This window comes from Lathyrus oleraceus, chromosome 6 (assembly GCF_024323335.1).
Source record: "Lathyrus oleraceus cultivar Zhongwan6 chromosome 6, CAAS_Psat_ZW6_1.0, whole genome shotgun sequence".
NCBI classification, from domain to species: Eukaryota; Viridiplantae; Streptophyta; class Magnoliopsida; order Fabales; family Fabaceae; genus Lathyrus; species Lathyrus oleraceus.
In genome coordinates, this window is record NC_066584.1 from 301,890,064 (window position 1) to 301,908,756 (window position 18,693).

An 18,693-nucleotide genomic window follows, 5' to 3' on the forward strand; every position below is an offset into this window, starting at 1 on the left:
ATGTATGTATGAATCATGCGGCCTGAAGCGTCCGGATATCTTTGTATAACAACTGCTGGCTAGGGAAAATAAATCCCGATTCGTTGCTGAAGAATATGAGGAACTCGTTCCCGTCTTGTTTGATAGTATAGTATTTGTCACTTCCCGTATTCGTTTGTCGTACTTCTATTGAAGGAATAAGTTCCTGAGTATCCCGACTGAGGATAAAAGAGATGGACATAAATTCAAGGGGAGACGTAATTCGAAGCATCTATAAAGATAGATTTGCTCTACTGGGGATTTGTAGTGGGGATGAACCGGCGAAGCTTCGTTGAACTACTACCCTCGTTCGTCCTTAGTAAATACTATTACTGCATTTTATGCATTTCTGGTAAACATCAATCATATTCAAAAGCATACATACATTCAAACACAACCAATGGACGTTTTCGCTTATGTAAATAGAGTAAAAGTAAATCTGGATTCAAAGATGAAATTTTATTTATATCACAAAGTGACCTATACATAGGCAAGTTTGTACAAGGAGACAGAAATCCTAGTAAGAGGAATTCGTCGTAAATTTTTTATAAAACAAAGAAAACAGCTATGTGAAAAATGATCCTATTGAGTTTCAATTCTACTATTGCCATTATCTTCAAATATCTCATCTTTTGCTGTTGAGACAGAAACGGTTGGATTGATCTTTATCTATTTGAACTTGATTTAGGTAGCACCATCAGTTGAAGTTACATGAGTGATCCAAACGAGACATAGTCATACGCTTTAATCCCTAACTTTTGCCTGGATTGCCCTTTCAGGTTTTCGACTTGCCGGGTGTACATTTTTTTTATATATATCCCTAATTTTTGCCCAAACCCTTTTGGTTTGCCGGGATGCCCTTATTTTTTCCTAGGCCAGTCAACCTAGCGGGTCTCTTTTTATGCGTAGTATTTTTTAACTATGTCTGCGTTTACAGGCTGTGGAAAGTCTTCACCATCCATAGTAGTAAGCATCATGGCACCTCCTGAGAATACTCTTTTGACCACAAATGGTCCTTCATATGTAGGAGTCCACTTGCCCCTAGGATCACCCTGTGGTAGTATGATACGCTTGATTACCAAGTCACCAGCCTGATATACCTTTGGCTTAACCTTCTTATTGAAAGCTTTGATCATCCGTTTCTGGTACATCTGACCATGACAAACAGCTGCCAACCTCTTCTCATCAATCAAATTTATCTGATTGAGTCGAGTCTGAATCCACTCATCCTCGTCTAAACCTGCCTCTTTCATGATTCTTAGAGAGGGAATCTGGACTTCCACTGGTAACACGGCTTCCATTCCGTAGACCAAAGAGAAAGGAGTTGCCCCTGTCAAAGTGCGCACTGAAGTGCGATAACCATGAAGAGCAAAGGGTAACATCTCATGCCAGTCTTTGTATGTTACTGTCATCTTTTGTATGATCTTCTTAATATTCTTATTAGCAGCCTCCACGGCGCCATTCATCTTTGGCCGGTACGGAGAAGAGTTATGGTGTTTTATTTTGAACTGCGTGCAGAGTTCAACAATCATCTTGTTGTTCTTCCGGAGAGAGCAGGTTTCTCAGATGTATATTTGATAAGATCCATCTTAGAAATCAATAAAGTGGTATGATTCAACATATACTGTCTTAGTCGGCGAGCAGCCTAAGCCAAAGCATAGCAAGCTTTCTCGAGCTGGGAGTATCTTGTTTCACAGTCGGTACCTTTTGCTAAGGTAGTATATTGCATGCTCTTTTCGACCAGACTCGTCATGTTGCCCCAACACACACCCTATTGAATTTTCTAACACGGTCAAATACATGATTAGATGTCTTCCTTCAACTGGTGGCATCAGATTTATAGGTTCTTGGAGATACTTCTTGATTTTGTCAAAAGCTTCTTGACATTCATCATTCCATATCATCTCTTGATTTTTCCAGCGAAAACCTCTACATAGTCACGTAACATCCGACTCAATCTTTCTTTGACACTGTTTTCCAAGCCTGCTCCTATTTTGACTTCTTTCTTGTCTACTTCAGTACCCAGATTTACAACCTCAATTGATTCCTCATGCGGCTGTGTAACTTTCTCTTCTTGTTGTAATAACCTAGCAAGCTCTACAGGTACTTCACAATCTTCATCCTTTCCATCTTCAGCTTGATAGATCGGATTCTCGAAATTATAATTGGCAATAGTAGAACTATTATCAACAGGATCCAGAGTGGATGAGGATCTGCATTTTAGTGATGTGGGTGTGTGTAAGAACACATAGCTGATGAAAATAAAATAAAAGAAAAACAAAGAGCCCAATATTTACGAAAACGAAACGTCCATTGATTTTTATTGAATGAAGTATGCAAATGAAATGACATCCCTAAACAAGCATACCATTGTGCCCCGGGTAAGGCACAAGGCTTAAAAATAACAACGCAGTAATAGTATTTACTCCTGACTAAAGGAGATAGGAATAACGTCTTCAGTCTTCCAATTGTTGAGCCCATCACCCACAGTAGGAAAAATCCAGTTATCCGGATTTTAGTCTTCATTATAGTCACCCACAGCATTGATTTGATCTTTCATGTTCCCTGGATTGGTGATACGAACAACACGAGCACGACGAACAACCTTCTGGGACTCTGCAGTGAAACCCAAACCAAACTTGTCAGACTTGTAAGGAATGTCGGGAAGCTGACCCCAAATAGTACAACCACCTTCTTCAACCACAGCTCTAGCATCTTTGAGGGAATCCATTGTAGGAGGTACTCTGGTAACCACAGGAACTCTTTTAACCACAGGAGGAGCTTCAGTAGCGGGAACGACCCAAGGAACTACTTCAAATGTCTGGCAAGGAGTCTCAACATATTCACCTTCCACTTCAACATACTTAAATGTATTCACATGACTGACCATATATTCTTCCTCTCCATAAACAGTTACGATCTTTCCCTTCACTGGATATCTCAACTTCTGATGTAGAGTGGAGGTCACAACACCTGCCCCGTGGATCCAGGGGCGCCCAAGCAAACAAGAGTACGTAGGACGAATATCCATTACATAGAAGGTAGAATCGAAGACTTGAGAGCCTACTTTGATCGGGAGATCTATTTCTCCATGCACCACTCTTCTTGAACCATCAAAGGCTCTCACCACTATATTACTTGATCTTAACATAGCATCTTCAGGACTGAGCTTGTTCAGAACCTCTTTGGGAAGTACATTCAATGAAGAGCCATTGTCTATCAACACATGAGACAAGGTAGTGCCCCTACATTCAATGGAGATATGTAAAGCTCTGTTATGGTTTCTTTTGGCAGGAGTCAAGTCAGCATCAGAAAAACCTAACCCATTATCATAAGTCAGATGTGCAACACAATTTTCAAATTGATCCACAGAAATTTCATTTGGTACATGAGCAGTCCTTAAGAATTTGATCAAGGCTTTAGCATGAGCCTCAGAACACAGCAACAAAGACAACATGGAAATTTTGGAGGGAGTATGCCCCAACTGGTTAACAATATCATAATCACTCTTACGAATGATCTTCAGCACTTCTTCCATCTATTTAGAGAGATTTTCAGCAGTCGGTGCTTCAGCTTGCACAGGTTCAACCACAGGACCTTTGCCTCGAGCATCAGTACTTGGCTCAGAAGTGGAGGTAGTAGTTGGAAGAACTGTATTTTTTGAGGTAGCTGGAGGAGAGAAAATTCTTCCACTTCTGGTGATCTTACTAGATCCAACAATATTATCAACATCAAGGTTATCATCAGTAACAGGTGTATCAGTCAAAGGTTCCTGCTTAACACCATGGATATAAACATCAGAACCGTAATTCCAGGGTATAGCTTTATCAGAAGTATAAGGAATAGGGCCAGGAGTGGTAATAATCATGGGAGGCACTCTAACTTCAGCAACAGTCTTCACCAGGCCTTCAGCAGTAATTTTGATAGGACCCTTGGAAGTGATCTTGACAGGGCCTTTGGAGGTAATCTTCACTGGCACTTTATCAACCATATCCACATCTTCAAACTTCTTACCTCGAGTTAGGTGTTCACACATACTTTCCACAGAAGGAGTTCTCTCAAACAATATAGTGTAATTGTCCATGAGGCGTTGAATACCATCTTTCAACTTCCAGCAGCTATCAGGTTTGTAGGCACGATAAAAACAGTCTTCGTTGCAACCTGGAAAGAATCCAGCCTGCACCAGCTTCTTCTTGAAACTTCATCAACAACATTAACAGTCTTCTCATGATTGGGCATGGGAGCAGTAATCACATTTGGAGTCCCAGGAGGGTCAAATTCAATCTCCCCAGCTTCAATCATATCTTGAATCTTATTTTTCAGCACCTAGCAATTGTTGGTGTCATGTCCCGGACAATTAGAATGATAGGCACATCGTGCATTAGGATTGTACCGAGGAGAGGAAGTATTAGGATTCTGAGGAGGGTCCTTCAAAGTAATGAGTTCCCCTTTCAACATGTGTTGCAAGGCTTGGGCCAGTGACATGTTGATCTTGGTGAATTGTCTTCTAGGCTTCTGTTGATTACTCTGTGGTAGCTCTGGTGTTGCAGGAGTAGGTTTAGAAATGTGAACTGCTCCTACGGATTGGTGACTTCTGTTACGGCCAGGTTGACCATACACAGCATTAGACTCCTTCTTTCCACTAGGGGGCTTCTTTGCAGTGCTTGATGAAGAGGCACCCACCTGTATCTTACCACTTCTTATGCCACTTTCCACACGCTCTCCAGTCATTATCAGCTCAGTGAAACCAGATGATGAGCTTCCAATGAGGTGACTATAGAAAGGACTATTCAGCGTACTCATAAACATATCCACTAGCTCCCTGTCAGTCAGAGGAGGTTGAACTCTGCCAGCCAGGTCTCTCCATTTCTGGGCATACTCCTTGAAATTCTCCTTAGCACCCATTGACATGCTTTGTAGCTGCATGCGAGTAGGTGCTAAATCAACATTGTATTGGTATTGCCTGTAGAAGGCCTCAGCAAGATCATTCCAATCACGGATATTGACACTCTCCAATTGATAGTACCATTCCAATTGAGCTCCAGACAAGCTCTCTTGGAAGAAATGAATCCATAACTTCTTATCAGCAGTATGTGGTTGAATCCTCCGGACATAGGATCTTAAATGCAGCTTGGGACATGAGACACCATCATACACCACAAAAGCAGGAACCTTGAAACCAATAGGTATAACCACTCCAGATATTAAACTCAGATCTTCAAAATCCAGCCCAGAAGATTTTGTAACTCCATAGCATTCATTCTATCCACCAGCATCTTGTACTTATCTTCATTAGGATCATGATAATAATTTGCTTCAGAATCAGAATCTCCCACAGTATCATGGAGACTACCTCCCTCTTTCTCAGAATTTTCAGACTCATAATCATCAACCTGTTCCTTTGTCTTGATAGGGCCTCTGAATCTTCTTCCCAGATTGATAAGGCCTCTTGATCTTCTAGTCTTCTTCTTCTTCTTAGCCAGCAATGTCTTCAACTCATCTTGCCCCTTGGACAAGTTCAGAATCAACTCTTGGAATTGTGCATTCTGAGCCTGGAGATCTTTGACAGTCTGTTCAAGAGCCATTTCTGCTGAAATAAATAGCGAGAAGATAAGATACCTGTTCATAAGAAACCTGTGATGCAATAATATGGTATGTAGATGCTTATGCAATGTTTTCAAGGACCGTAGGATTTAAATTTGTTTAAACCACCAAAAAGTAAACTTTTATTAGTAATAAACTTGTTTGCCCCTTGGGCTTACAATAAAAATGAAATGAATACAAAAAATGGGGTTTTAAGTCTCCCATGGACGTTTCCTCTTTGTGTTGAGGTATGAGTTGAGATTCCGCTCCTCGTGAAGTTGTTTTGTTAGCTCCAGGATTCTTTCCTGACTTGCCTTGTAATGAGTCTAAAAAGTATCTCTTTGCTCCTTCAACTGGATCCAGGACCTCTGTAACTCTTCCATGTAAGTGGGCATGTCTGGATGAAGAATGATGTAAGAAGTATCTCCTTCAGCAACAGGCTCCATGGTAATTGGCAGGATAGCAGGATATGGCATCATAAGAGTCCGAGCACGAGATCGTACCCATCTGAGATATGGTTCCATAGGAATAGTGTACTTGGGTTCCAGAGTCTTGCTGCCAACCTTGTTCACTTTACCCCATGCTCGTATGAACCTTTGACGGTAACCTTGAAGATCGTTGTCGTAGTCGAACACAATACCCTGAATAAGCATGTCATGAGGACCATCAGTCCGAGCGTAACCAAACTGACGTAGAGCTAAAGAAGGGTTGTAGGTAATGCCCCCTCTTATGCCAAGGAGTGGCACATTAGGGAACTCCCCATAACGATTGATGATGGTAACATTCTCCATAGATCTAGAGCACCAATGAATATCTGAATGAGAAAGTGACATAATCCTCTTGGACCACCTGAACCCTTGTTCATTCTTCATCATTGATCGAGGAAGGTGAGAGATAAACCACCTAGATAATAGAGGTATACAACACATCAGAGTTCCTCGTGCCTTCGTAGTACGGGTATGAAGAGAGTGTAAGATGTCTCCAAGTAATGTAGGCACTGGATTGCGAATCAGAAATATGTTGATGGCGTGTACGTCTATGAACTGGTCTGGATTGGGGAACAGTACTAAGCCATAAATCGATAGGGCCAAGATCTCCTCAAAAGCATCATAACTCATAGCCTTCAGGAATACTTGAGCTTTCTCCATCAATACCTTAGCGAGAATACCCTTAACTCCACTCCTTGTTTCTAGGACAATGTCTGATTTCTTTAAATGTAAGGCTGCAGCAATGACTTCAGGTTTAGGCTCTTTTTCCAAGCCTGTGAAGGGTTTCTGATCAAGAATAGGTATACCCAGAAGCTTGGAGAACTCTTCCATTGTAGGAACCAGCTGATAGTCGGGAAATATGAAGCAATGATGTTTAGGGTCAAAGAACTGAAACATGACACTCATCATGTCTTCATTGAACCCTGAAGTGACTAGATCCAGTAGGTGACCATGCCTCTTGATGAACTGGGAGTTTTCAGAAACTTGAGAGACCAATTCCTTAAGCTTAGGAGGTATTCCTACAAAGTTGATCCGGATAGTATTCCTACGAGCAGAAGCCATGACCTGCAACAAAGAACAAAGATAAATCCTTTGGTCCTTGAAATGGTTAGTGAAAATGCTATGCTTATGATGCATGATGATGTTATGATGTTATGCTCAATCACAAACATGTGGCACACACAAACAAGTCACACAATAGCCCTAGGTTTGAAGGCTTGCATGAGGTTTAAAGGTAAGTACCCTCCCCTGAAGTTTAGTTGATTCATCCTGTCCTACAAAAGTAACCAGGTTCTAAGGGATCTCAAAATCATTGATCCTTCACAAGGGTGGTTGTTCAGTAGGAAACTTACTTGCCAACCAAAACCCTCCAAGTTTAGGATCTCAATGAGTGTAGTATCGAGTATCAACCAACTTCAGTCTTCACCAAAGTCGGTCATCTCACTACTTTCTAAAGGCCAAGATGGGATGACTAGGGTTCTAAAAGTCAGTTAGTGTATTGACAACATATGGCAGCCTCATATTATCCTCAACTTGCTTAAGGAACATAAGCACCAACCAAGAAGTCACACTAACTATGGCCACCAGATCAACCATATCGATATACGCCGTACAGTTTCCTTGGTCTATTGTATTTACCTAAGGTACACTAGATCCGGGTTAGGGTCTTTCACACATAAGAGCACCCAACATATAAGTATAAAGCAAACAAGGCAAACAATTTTAAAGTGATCTAATTCCTAAGGGTACCCCTCTTTTATTAAATCCCCTGCAGAGTCGTCAGTTCTGTAACACGGTGGGAGAACTGACTTTAGTTAAATGTTGCGGATAGCAAGAGTCGCCACCGACTTTTATTTTATCCAAAAGGAAAGGACATAAAAGAACAGGAAAGACCTTAAAAAGATTTTGAGTTCGGGGGTAGGTTATACAAAGGGAAGGTATTAGCACCCTTTATATCCATGGTTATCCATGGGCTCTTAGTTACTTAGCTCACTTTGTTTGTTTGCAAGAGTGTAGTGTGTGATTAGAAAAATTTCTTTAAGTACTTTGTAATGACCCTCGTATGGGTGTATACAAAGCCTAGTTCAGAAATTGTGAGGTGTAAAAGTAATTTTGAAAAGTGTGAGCAAGTAACTATGAGATACCTACCCTAGATTAAGTCTTTCGTGTTCTCGTATATTCTTTCAATGGTAAGACTGTCCCTATTATTAAGGAATAGGTAGTCATTACCTTGGATGTGTTTGAGGGACGGGCGTAGGGTCATCGTATGGATAATGAAGGCAACATAAGGGGTGTCTTTACCAACTCGTATGGACTATCATCATATTTACCGAAGGGACAAGATCATTATATCGTAGGCAACCTCGTAGGGACTTGATCTTTTAAGTTTATAGGGACTTGATGATTTTTCTGTTTGAAGGGACTTTGCTTAAGACACCCCTATTTTCGAGGGACTTGACCATTTAAAGAAGGCAACCAAGAGGAATACCCTAGGAAGTACAGATGGCGATCAAAGATCGACTTACGTGTGTGAGTGTTATTTTTCAGATATTTGTCTTGAATTTAATTTTCTAAGTTCAATTATTTACAGTTAGTTTTTTGCACTCCCTAAATTACTAACCACGCAATAAATATTTACAAAAATAAAAGCAAGAAAAATAAATTCCTAAACTATTACATGGCTATGGGACAGATACATAATAATCAGGCGAGAAAGAATAAATTTACAACCTATACATTTGTTCCTAATATTATAAATAAAACAAAATTAAAATAAGGAAAATAATGAAGCAAAAATAGAATAGATAAAAGCAAATAATAATAAAATAATAAATAAACAATGGTAATAAAGCAATAATAAAATAACAATAATAATAAAGTGATAATAAAAAGGTTAGAATTTTAAAAGAAATTATTTTAAGTTAAACAAGTTAGATTTTTTTAGAAGTTATTAGAAAAATATGAGTTTAAAATAAATTAGTAATAATAAAAGAATTTAAAATACATTAATGTACAAATTATAAAATAAAAGAGTTATATGAAAAATATTAAGTTAGTTATTTACAAAATAAATAAAGATTATAGAAAATATCAAATTATTAGATTAATAGGTTTATTATTATTATTCAATTAGAAAAATGGTCAATTAGATTTTATTTACAAAATATATAAGGATTTATTATTATAAGTAAGTAATAAAAAAAGTTATTAAAATAGTTAGTATTTATTATTTATTTACAAAAAATATAAAGGTTATAGAAAAATATTAAATAATTAATTTAGTAGGTTTTCACGCCCTACATTACTAAACCACGCAGTTAGTATAGGATCAATGGCAAGATTTTAAATGGCAGAAAATAAAATCCTAATTATTACAACGCTTTGGTGCAGTTACATAATAAAGATGGCGAAAAGTAAAACTGAAAATATTACAAGTTAAAACTTAAAATATTACAAGGGCGAAGCAGTTACAGTGTATGAATAACATACATATGAGCGAAAATAGGAAATAATAATAAAGTTTGTTAAGGTTTAAGAAAATGTTTATGGTTTAGAGGAAACAACACGGTTAAAGTTTTAGGTTTGAAATTTAGAGTTTGTGGCGAAATTGTCAGGGTTTAGGAAAAATCAGGGTAGTTAGTTATGAAAAAAAATGTGCAGATCTAAATATATGTATATATAAAAAAATATATGAATTAAAAAAAAACAACGACGTTGCTAGCGCAAAATTGCGATCATCGCAAGTGGATCGGATAACACAAATGTCACGCCTCATACACGTATATGTGAAAACGGCGTATTGACACGATCCGATCCGAAAAACATAATCAAATTATAACATAAAATAGAAATATATATATTTAACCAAACCGCATGTATCTGGAATACATAACACAGTCACACATATGAACATGTATTTGAAACACAGTAACAAATATATCAACAAAATAGATAAAGTATATATCATATATAAACTATTACCAAATTGTGTGTACGTTAGTATAGATCAGCCACTCTCAGTTTTTCTTTTTTGTTCTGTCTTTTGGCCTCCCTCTATCAGTCATGCTAGTAAATATATATAGGAACAAATTAGGTTAATGATAATGGGCCTAAGTTTATTTTGAAACCCAATATTAAATTAAAAACTGAATAAAGTTAAATAATTTAAAATAGTTAAAATTAAAATAAAAACTAATTAACCTATTTATTTATTCTAGACCCAATATAAAAAATAAATAGACTAAAAAAAAAAAAAAGTCGGGCACCAAAATGCTCGAAAAAATAAAATGAACACGTCAAAATAATCAGCGCGAAATAAATGACTCGAAAAAATACAGCGTTTGGTCGGATTTTGAAATAAAAATTATGACCGTTTAAACTGCTCAGACTGATCAACATATGACCAAAAATAGTCGTAAAAATATTTTTAGCATGTCAAATTAAACCACGTGAACCGCAGATTAATGTTACCGACATTTGCAAACTTAAACTTGACATTTTTTCTTTGACTAATTTTAGGCACAGTTAAAAAGTTAATTTGACCAGTCTGTTTGTAAATTCCGAGAAATTATTCCGGCTAATATTAAGACAGAAAAAAAATGTTATGCTATGAAGATGATGCAAATGAATGTGAAACAAAAAAATTGGTTAGAGTTAAAAATAGAGGGCAAATTTTGGGGTGCAACAGAATGAAATTACCAATTGGTCAAAGGAGGACTTTTACCAAATTAATATCATTCATTCATTTTGGGAGATGGAATGTACATTCCATCAATCCCCTAAATCCAATGATATTAATTTGACAAAGTCAAATCAACCTTGACCAAGGCCCAACAACAATAAGCAAACTCAAACAAGTCAATACAAGTGGTCAACAAAAATAATTGGCATTTATTCAATTAAAAATAATAAAATAGTGCATTTAAATCAAATATGTTTTGTCAAATTCCTAAAATCTCATAAAAACACCAAAGAAACGGCCATGAGATTTATCATAGGTCAAACAAGGTCAACGGACCTTGGAGAAAATTTTTCATAATTTTTGGACATTTAAAAATATTTTTAAACAATTAAAAACAAATGCAAAATCAATTAATTCATGAAAAATATTAATAATGATCCTAAAAATAATTTAAATTCAGAATATGAAAGAGAAAAATATTTGAATTTTTTTGGTGAAAGTCCCATATTTTTTAGATCAATATTGAATTTAATATGAATTATTGAAAATAATGCAATTAAAATAAAAATTCAGAAAAATCAAAAATACGTGGACCACTTGATCTCCCTCATTAATTGAGGTGGCAGATCAAGTGGCCAGGAGCGCGCTATCCACCATAGACATTAGTCAGCGCGTGGCAACTTTGGTAATCAAAACCAACGATCAAGATTAAAACAAAAGGAACAGATCACGTGGTTCAGAGCTTTGCCAAACTCATCGCCGGAGCCAGAGCTCCGGTCATCTTCTCCGGTGGACCTCACTGGACTGGTCCACCATGAACTATCACCAAAATGAAAAACAAGGACATGATCTTAAAGAAAAAATGGCACTGAGCTCGAATCTGACCTCAATTCACTCTTACTCCAAGTATATTGAGAGATACATGGAGTTGAAATTTGACGTACATGAACTGAGTTGCTTTGATTTGACCTTAAAGCAACTCAAACTTCTTGCCTACATTGGTAGGACTTCAGACAACCAAAGAGTCAATAGAATTGAGCAAGAATTTGAGAGAATCGAAGAGTTTAAAATTTCTGGAAAATACCTTCAATGGAGGTCTGGATTCAACTGGTCTAAATCTTGCTTGTGCTTGATCTCACTCCACTTGCTTGTAGGAGAAGGATTGAATGGTTAAAAAGCTATGAATTCCTGGAGAATTGAATTTCAAAACAGTGGAAATTCCAGCTCAAATTCAAGAGAATTTTTCAGGCTTATCCTTTGCAAAGTGAGGGTTTGAGATGGGGGATCAAAGCTGGCGCGAAGGTGTTCTCATTTCTGAGCAATTGAAGCTCTATTTATAGCTGAAATGGTTGATAATTGCACACTTCCAATTACTTTCCAATTTTGGCAAATGGTGATGCAATGATGCATGGGCGCGCATAGGCCCATGAAATGATTGCCTGAGGTCCACAAATGAATATCAGATGCTCTAAACTAAGCTTGGATTGTAAGGCAAATGCACATTGATGTTTGAAGCTTGATCCTTGCCAAGTGATGTCATCCTGTTTAAGCCATGCGCAGCCTATGCATTTCTTGTCCAAAATGAATGAATTTGAGCTCTTTGGAAATGTGAGATCAAGAGGAACAAATTTCATGTTCAACACTTTTTCATTTGGATCTTGGAACTTGGAGAAATTTGAGGTGGAAGTTTGGAAATTTTTGACATATCAAAATTTTCCTAAGTGTCAAGCCATATGTCTCAATATTCCACCTTGCTTAACTTTTTATATGAGCTTCAAATGAGAAACGTGTCTTCATAAATGTTGTATCTCTCTCAAATACATTCAAAATGGTCACCAATTTCATGTCATTTGGATTTGAAATGATAGAGTTATGCATTTTTGAAGTTTGGAAAAATCACTTGATCAATGGTATAAGTCAAAAGTGACCTATAATGTAACCTCATATCACATGCTCAAAAAAGTTGGATTAGCTCCCACTCCAAACATAAAAGTTTAATTAGACACATCGAATTTGGTTGTGAAACTTGGAAATATTTCATATCATAAAAATTGAGCATGTTATGGTCTTGGGAAGTTGACTTTCAAATTAGGGTTTAGACAAAATGACCTATAATGTTTCAACCTAGAAAATGATTTTCCAAGAAAAACTAGCTCTAAGTATCAACATGGAAGTTGTTTGGAATGTCACTTAGAGTAAGTTTTCTCTTGGAATCATTTTCATATGGTGAAAGTTGTAGGAGATAGGGTCTAGGGAGACCCAGTTTTGATTAGATGAATTCATCTGGCCAACCACCATCAACCAACTTGCTAATTTCCAATTCTCTTGACTTTCTTGGCTCATGGTAGATCATATATGAATAATATGATTAATTTTGAAGTGTCCCTTGAGAAATTTGATCAATCGGTGAGATAGCCTGTTGGAGAAGTTACCAAAGATACCTAGTCAAACTAGGGTTTCCAAGGCAAATCACCCTCAAACTCTTGAAGAAAACTTGACCAATATAACTTGTAGAGATTATTGGGACTCATATATGATGTTCATAACCATTCTTGAATCAATTCTTGGTTGTGCTCTTTGTTCATGAGGGTCTCAAACCCTAGATGTAAACTTGATGAATCAATGAGATCATGCCCTACCTACAAAAGAGTTAGGCAAATGCAAAAGACATATTTTTGGTATTTTAGTTAGTAAAATGATAATATACAAGTATGATATGATCACAAAGTGCTTGGTGATCTCACCTAACACAAGCCTAATGAAAGAGGGGTAAAGGAGAATGCCAAGACATGATCCCAATGCTAATGCTTATGATGGAATTGCATGAGGGATCTTAGGGTCAAAATTGGGGTCTTACAAAGTGTATGTTCACCAACCTCCAGGTTTTGAAAACCCTAAATGCCCATAACACGTTTTGAAACTGAAAAAAATATCGGTATGGTCTAAAACAAGTTCCTAGAGCTTGGTATGAAAGACTAAGCACATTTCTTCTGGAACATGACTTTATTATAGGTAAAGTTGATTATACACTCTTCTATTAAAACATCAGAAATGATCTCATGATATGTCAGATATACGTTGATGATATAATTTTTGGTTCAACTAACCCCTCTGTTTGTCAACAATTCTCTGAGTTAATGCAGGCAGAATTTGAAATGAGTTTGATGCAAGAACTAAAATTCTTTCTGGGAATTCAAATCAACCAAGCTCCAGAAGCCACATACGATACCAAAGCAAATACATAAAAGACATTCTGAAGAAATTTGAAATGTCAGAATGCAAACCAGCAAAGACTCTCATGCATCCAACCTACATTCTGGAAAAAGAAGAAGTAAGCCAAAAGGATTTTCAGAAGCTCTATCGTGGTATGATAGGCTCTCTTCTCTATCTGACAGCTACACGACCAAATATTATTTTCAGTGCGTATCTCTGTGCTAGATTCCAATCAGATCCAAGGGAATCTCATCTAATAGCAGTTAAGAGAATCCTAAGGTATCTGAATGGAACACCTAACCTTGGTCTGATGTATGATAAAATATCAAAGTATAAGCTCTCTGGATATTGTGATGTAGATTATGTCGAAGACAGATTGGAACGAAAAAGCACATCTGGAAACTGTCAGCTTCTGGGAAACAATCTTATATCTTGGGCCAGCAAAACACAGTCAACCATTGCACTCTCTACTGTAAGACCCCAATTTTGTCCCTAAGATCCCTCATGGCATCATAACATTGCATTTGCATTGCCTCAAGGATCATAAGCATCTTGGTTCCCTTTACCTTTGGGTGGGACTCCTTGTGAGTGGTTTGAGATCACCAAGCATGCTTGAATTGTATATCACTGCTTTTCTCATCTTGTTTACTAACCAAAAGCACAAAAATGTGTCACTAACATCTTGTATTTGTAGCTTGAGCAATCACAAAGTCCAAAGCCTCTAGGAGATCATTGGTACAAAGACATGGTCAAGAAGAGATGAAAGCAAGCATGGTAATGGTTCCCAAATATCTCATCCATAAAATATGCCTTCCTAGCATCTCAATTCATCATTTTGATCAAAGCAAGTCAAAAGGTTTGAGGTCTTGTTCTTCAAGGAAACCCTAATCCATCTGTGCACCACAATGCCTTGCTCATGAAGCAACTTCAGCCCATGGTCAAATACAATCAAGGGAAGTTCTTTAACTATTCATTTCATGCATGTTTGAACTTATTTGAGTATCCTCAATCATCAATTCATCAAGGTATGAGTTGTGAACTTGAGAAGTTGATCAGTCAATTCATCTGACTATTTTGAAATGCATTGAGACCTAACTTTTCATGTGTTGGTCAAATGTAGATGGTTCCAAACGAAAAAATGTTCTTAAGGACAATATGAACAACTTTCATGTTCATCAAAATTTGATTTGAATCTTGGAAAACCATCTGCCATTCCAATACATTATAGGTCATTTTGACTGAAACCCTAATTTTGGGTCAACTTCCCAAGGACATAACTCATTCATTTTTTATGATTTTAAGGTGGGATCAAATGCATTAGAAAGATTAAGATGTCTACTTCAAATGTTATGTTGAACAAAATTTCAAAATCTCAAAGGAAATACATGTGATAATGCAAGAAATTATAGGTCCTTTTGGGTCAAAGGCATTAAAAGTAAAAAAAGTCCAACTTCAAGTTCCCATAACTTCTTCATCAAAACTCCAAATGATGCAAAATGTAAGTCCATTTTGAGTGTCTTGAAAAGATCTACAACTTTGATGTTGGAGGTTTATTCATTTGAAGCTTTCATAATCAAAACAGAAGGGCTTGAAAGTTGGCCAATTTTAGAAACCTTGCCTTGACATGCTTTGCACATCACACTTTAAACTCAAGTTTCCTAAATTTCCACATTCCAAATGGATTTTTGACCAACATAACAATTGTTCCTTACATCAAGACCTTTCCAACCATTACTCACATGGCTACATTTGGATTTGGCAAATATCATTTTCGAAGAGGAGAACCTTAAGTGCATTTTTGGGAAAACTTGATTCAACTACCATGCATGAGCTGATTACATTAAAATTGCACGTCCATTTCATTCATTCTTGATCTCAGCTTACCAATCCATGTGGAATTGGGCCCTCCATGCGCCTGTACAGGCCCATGCATGGAGGCCCCCTTCATTCATGCAAGTTTGAAATCACACTTTCAGCATGGCATTGGCTATAAATACATGGCATGAGAGCTTCCATTGAACGCCCAATTTCAACCTGAAATGCTGCAGAATTCATTCCCTAACCATCACTAAAAGAAGCAAGTTTCATTTCTCTTAAAATTTTCAGATCTATAATTCAGCTTCATCTGGTTGTATTCTTAGATCTAGTGCTTCTAGACCTTCACCATACACTTCATTGAACTTCTGTTTTGATAAAGCAAGCAAGGTTTCAAGCTCAAATCACCAGAACTCAAGCTTACCTTCCAAATGGTATTTTCTTCGATTCTCCTAATCCTTTGACCTATTGGCTGTGGTTTTGTGTTGGCTGAAGTCCTCTCAATAGAGGCATCATGTTTATGCTTTTAATTTTTGCAATTCATTGAGTTCATGATGAACACCAGATTTTTCAACTTCTGATTTCTCAAATCATAGAGATCTAGAATGAAAATGGATGGTATAGGGATGATGTACATCATCCCAGCTTTCTATTGATGTATAAATCGCACGTTTTGGTTGCCTTTTGAATTTCTGCATTTTGGCCGGAATCTGGAAGCTCACCGGAGAAGACGGTGGCTCCGGTGGCTTCATCATCTCCAGTTTAAATCTAGACCGTGTGATGATGTTTCCAGATTCGATCCCAGGTGTCCATTGTTATGACTTTTAATTCTTTCTCATGTGCACGCATTAACTTGGATCCATGGTAGGCGCGCGCTTCGTGGACTCTTTATTTGCCAGCTCAATTAATGAGCTTAGATCAGACGGTCCACGCTTTTTACAATTTCTATTTTCTGTTTTATTTTCTTTAATTCCAATTATTTTCAAAAATTAATATCTCTTTCATTTTTTATCCAAAAAATATGGGACCAATTGCATTATTTCCCAAATAAATTCTAGTTTCTATTTCTGATTTTTAATATTTTTTATTTTGTCATTTGATATTTTTTGTGAATTTTCTCTTTTCTGGTTATTTTTAATTCATTTTAAATAGTTTTTAATATTCAAAAAATACAAAAATATTTTTCTAACCTATTTGAATGATGATGGATCTATGAAAAATATTCTCATCAATTTTTGAATTGATTTGAGATTTATTTGAGATTTTAGTTCAATTAGGTTATTTTTATTCATTTTTAATTGATTAAAAATAGTTTCTGACTTCTAAAAATGCTGAAATTTTTTGTCAAACTTTGTTTGACCTTGTTGGACTTAAGATAAATCACTTGGACCTTTCAAGGTTGATTTGAAGTGATTTTGAAGTTTGACCTTTCCATTTATTTTAATTCAAGTTTATGTTTAATATTAAAAAATGCCAAAAATATTTTATTCTTTTCTTGACTTCCAATCTTCATCTCACTTCTGTTTTTGATTGTTTGATCTTGACTTTCAATGTTATTGGTCAACATATGAGGATTGGTACATAAGGTTTCATTTAATGCACTTTAATTTTGCCATTTCCATTCTCCATTAGTCATCTCCTTCTTCTTCTTCTTCTTCTTTTTCTTTTTGATCAATGAGTTGAAGGTTGATAAGTTAGCATTGATTAGAGGGATTTAACCTTCCTTGATTCAAATCTAATTCATCTTGATCAATTGATCAAGTGAATGGCTTTGCATTAAGGATAGGTTGTCTTTTAAATCATGCAAAAGGCTTAAACCAATACAAGATCAATTCTCTTCTTCTTTTTGGAATGGCAAGTTGTTGGGACTTGGTTCACTAATCAAGACTCCTAACTTGTGTTTGTTGCCTACATTATTATTGATCGGCCTCAGATAGTTGTGACTTCTACATAAGTCCAATTACGATTGCTTAACATAGCGCTAAATTTGCCTTATGGCACACTAACTACTAACACTAACTATTGACAATTAACATTTACTTTATGCAATTTACTTTAATGCAATTTACTATTCTTGCACATATTATTCATTTGCTTTTCTCTTTGCTCACTTGAGCACATGTTTATGTTAATGCCATTTGCCTTTTGCTCACTTGAGCACATAATTGTGTATATATTATTTTTGCTTGTGTTTTGTTTTGATTGTGGTGAACCAAATGCAAAGAAATGGACTTAGTTTCTAGGACTTTCCCTATGCAAAGAAATGGAGAATTGGACTTAGTTTCTAGGACCTTCCTTATGTAAAATTGGAGTAAGAGGATCTTAATGGTGAAGATGGGTTAGAAGAACCAAATCTCTAAACTCACTCTTGTCCATTCTTGTTTTACTTTATGGAACTTTTGATGTGTGTGCTTTTGTGCTAGGAGTTCCCATTTGAGCTTAATTGGAGGACCATTACCGTGAGCATCCAAAGTGAGAAATACAAAAGCCATTGGAGGATTCTTGGAAGCATGACCTTGTGTTTGATTGCTTGAAATATTTGCTTTGTGGTTGCTTTATTCCAAAGGATGGGAGCTACTTGAATCATCAATATGATCTCAAGAGAGGAACTCCTATTGTGGTTTTGTTCCCTTCATCCCTTCTCTTTTTGTTTTATTTAGGACTTACCCCTTCTTCTTCATCTCTCCACTCTAACCCAAGCCAAAACTTTTGTGCAAACATTTAACATTTGTTTTCAACATTAGAAACCTAAGCCTTATGCTTTTGATTTTTTAAACTTTCTTTTCATAACACTTATTTTGAAATGAACTTTTAAGTCAACTTTGACCATTTTGTATATACTTCTAATTGGTAAACATAACCCATCCAAATTTCTTTTTTGTGGTTCCAATGGCC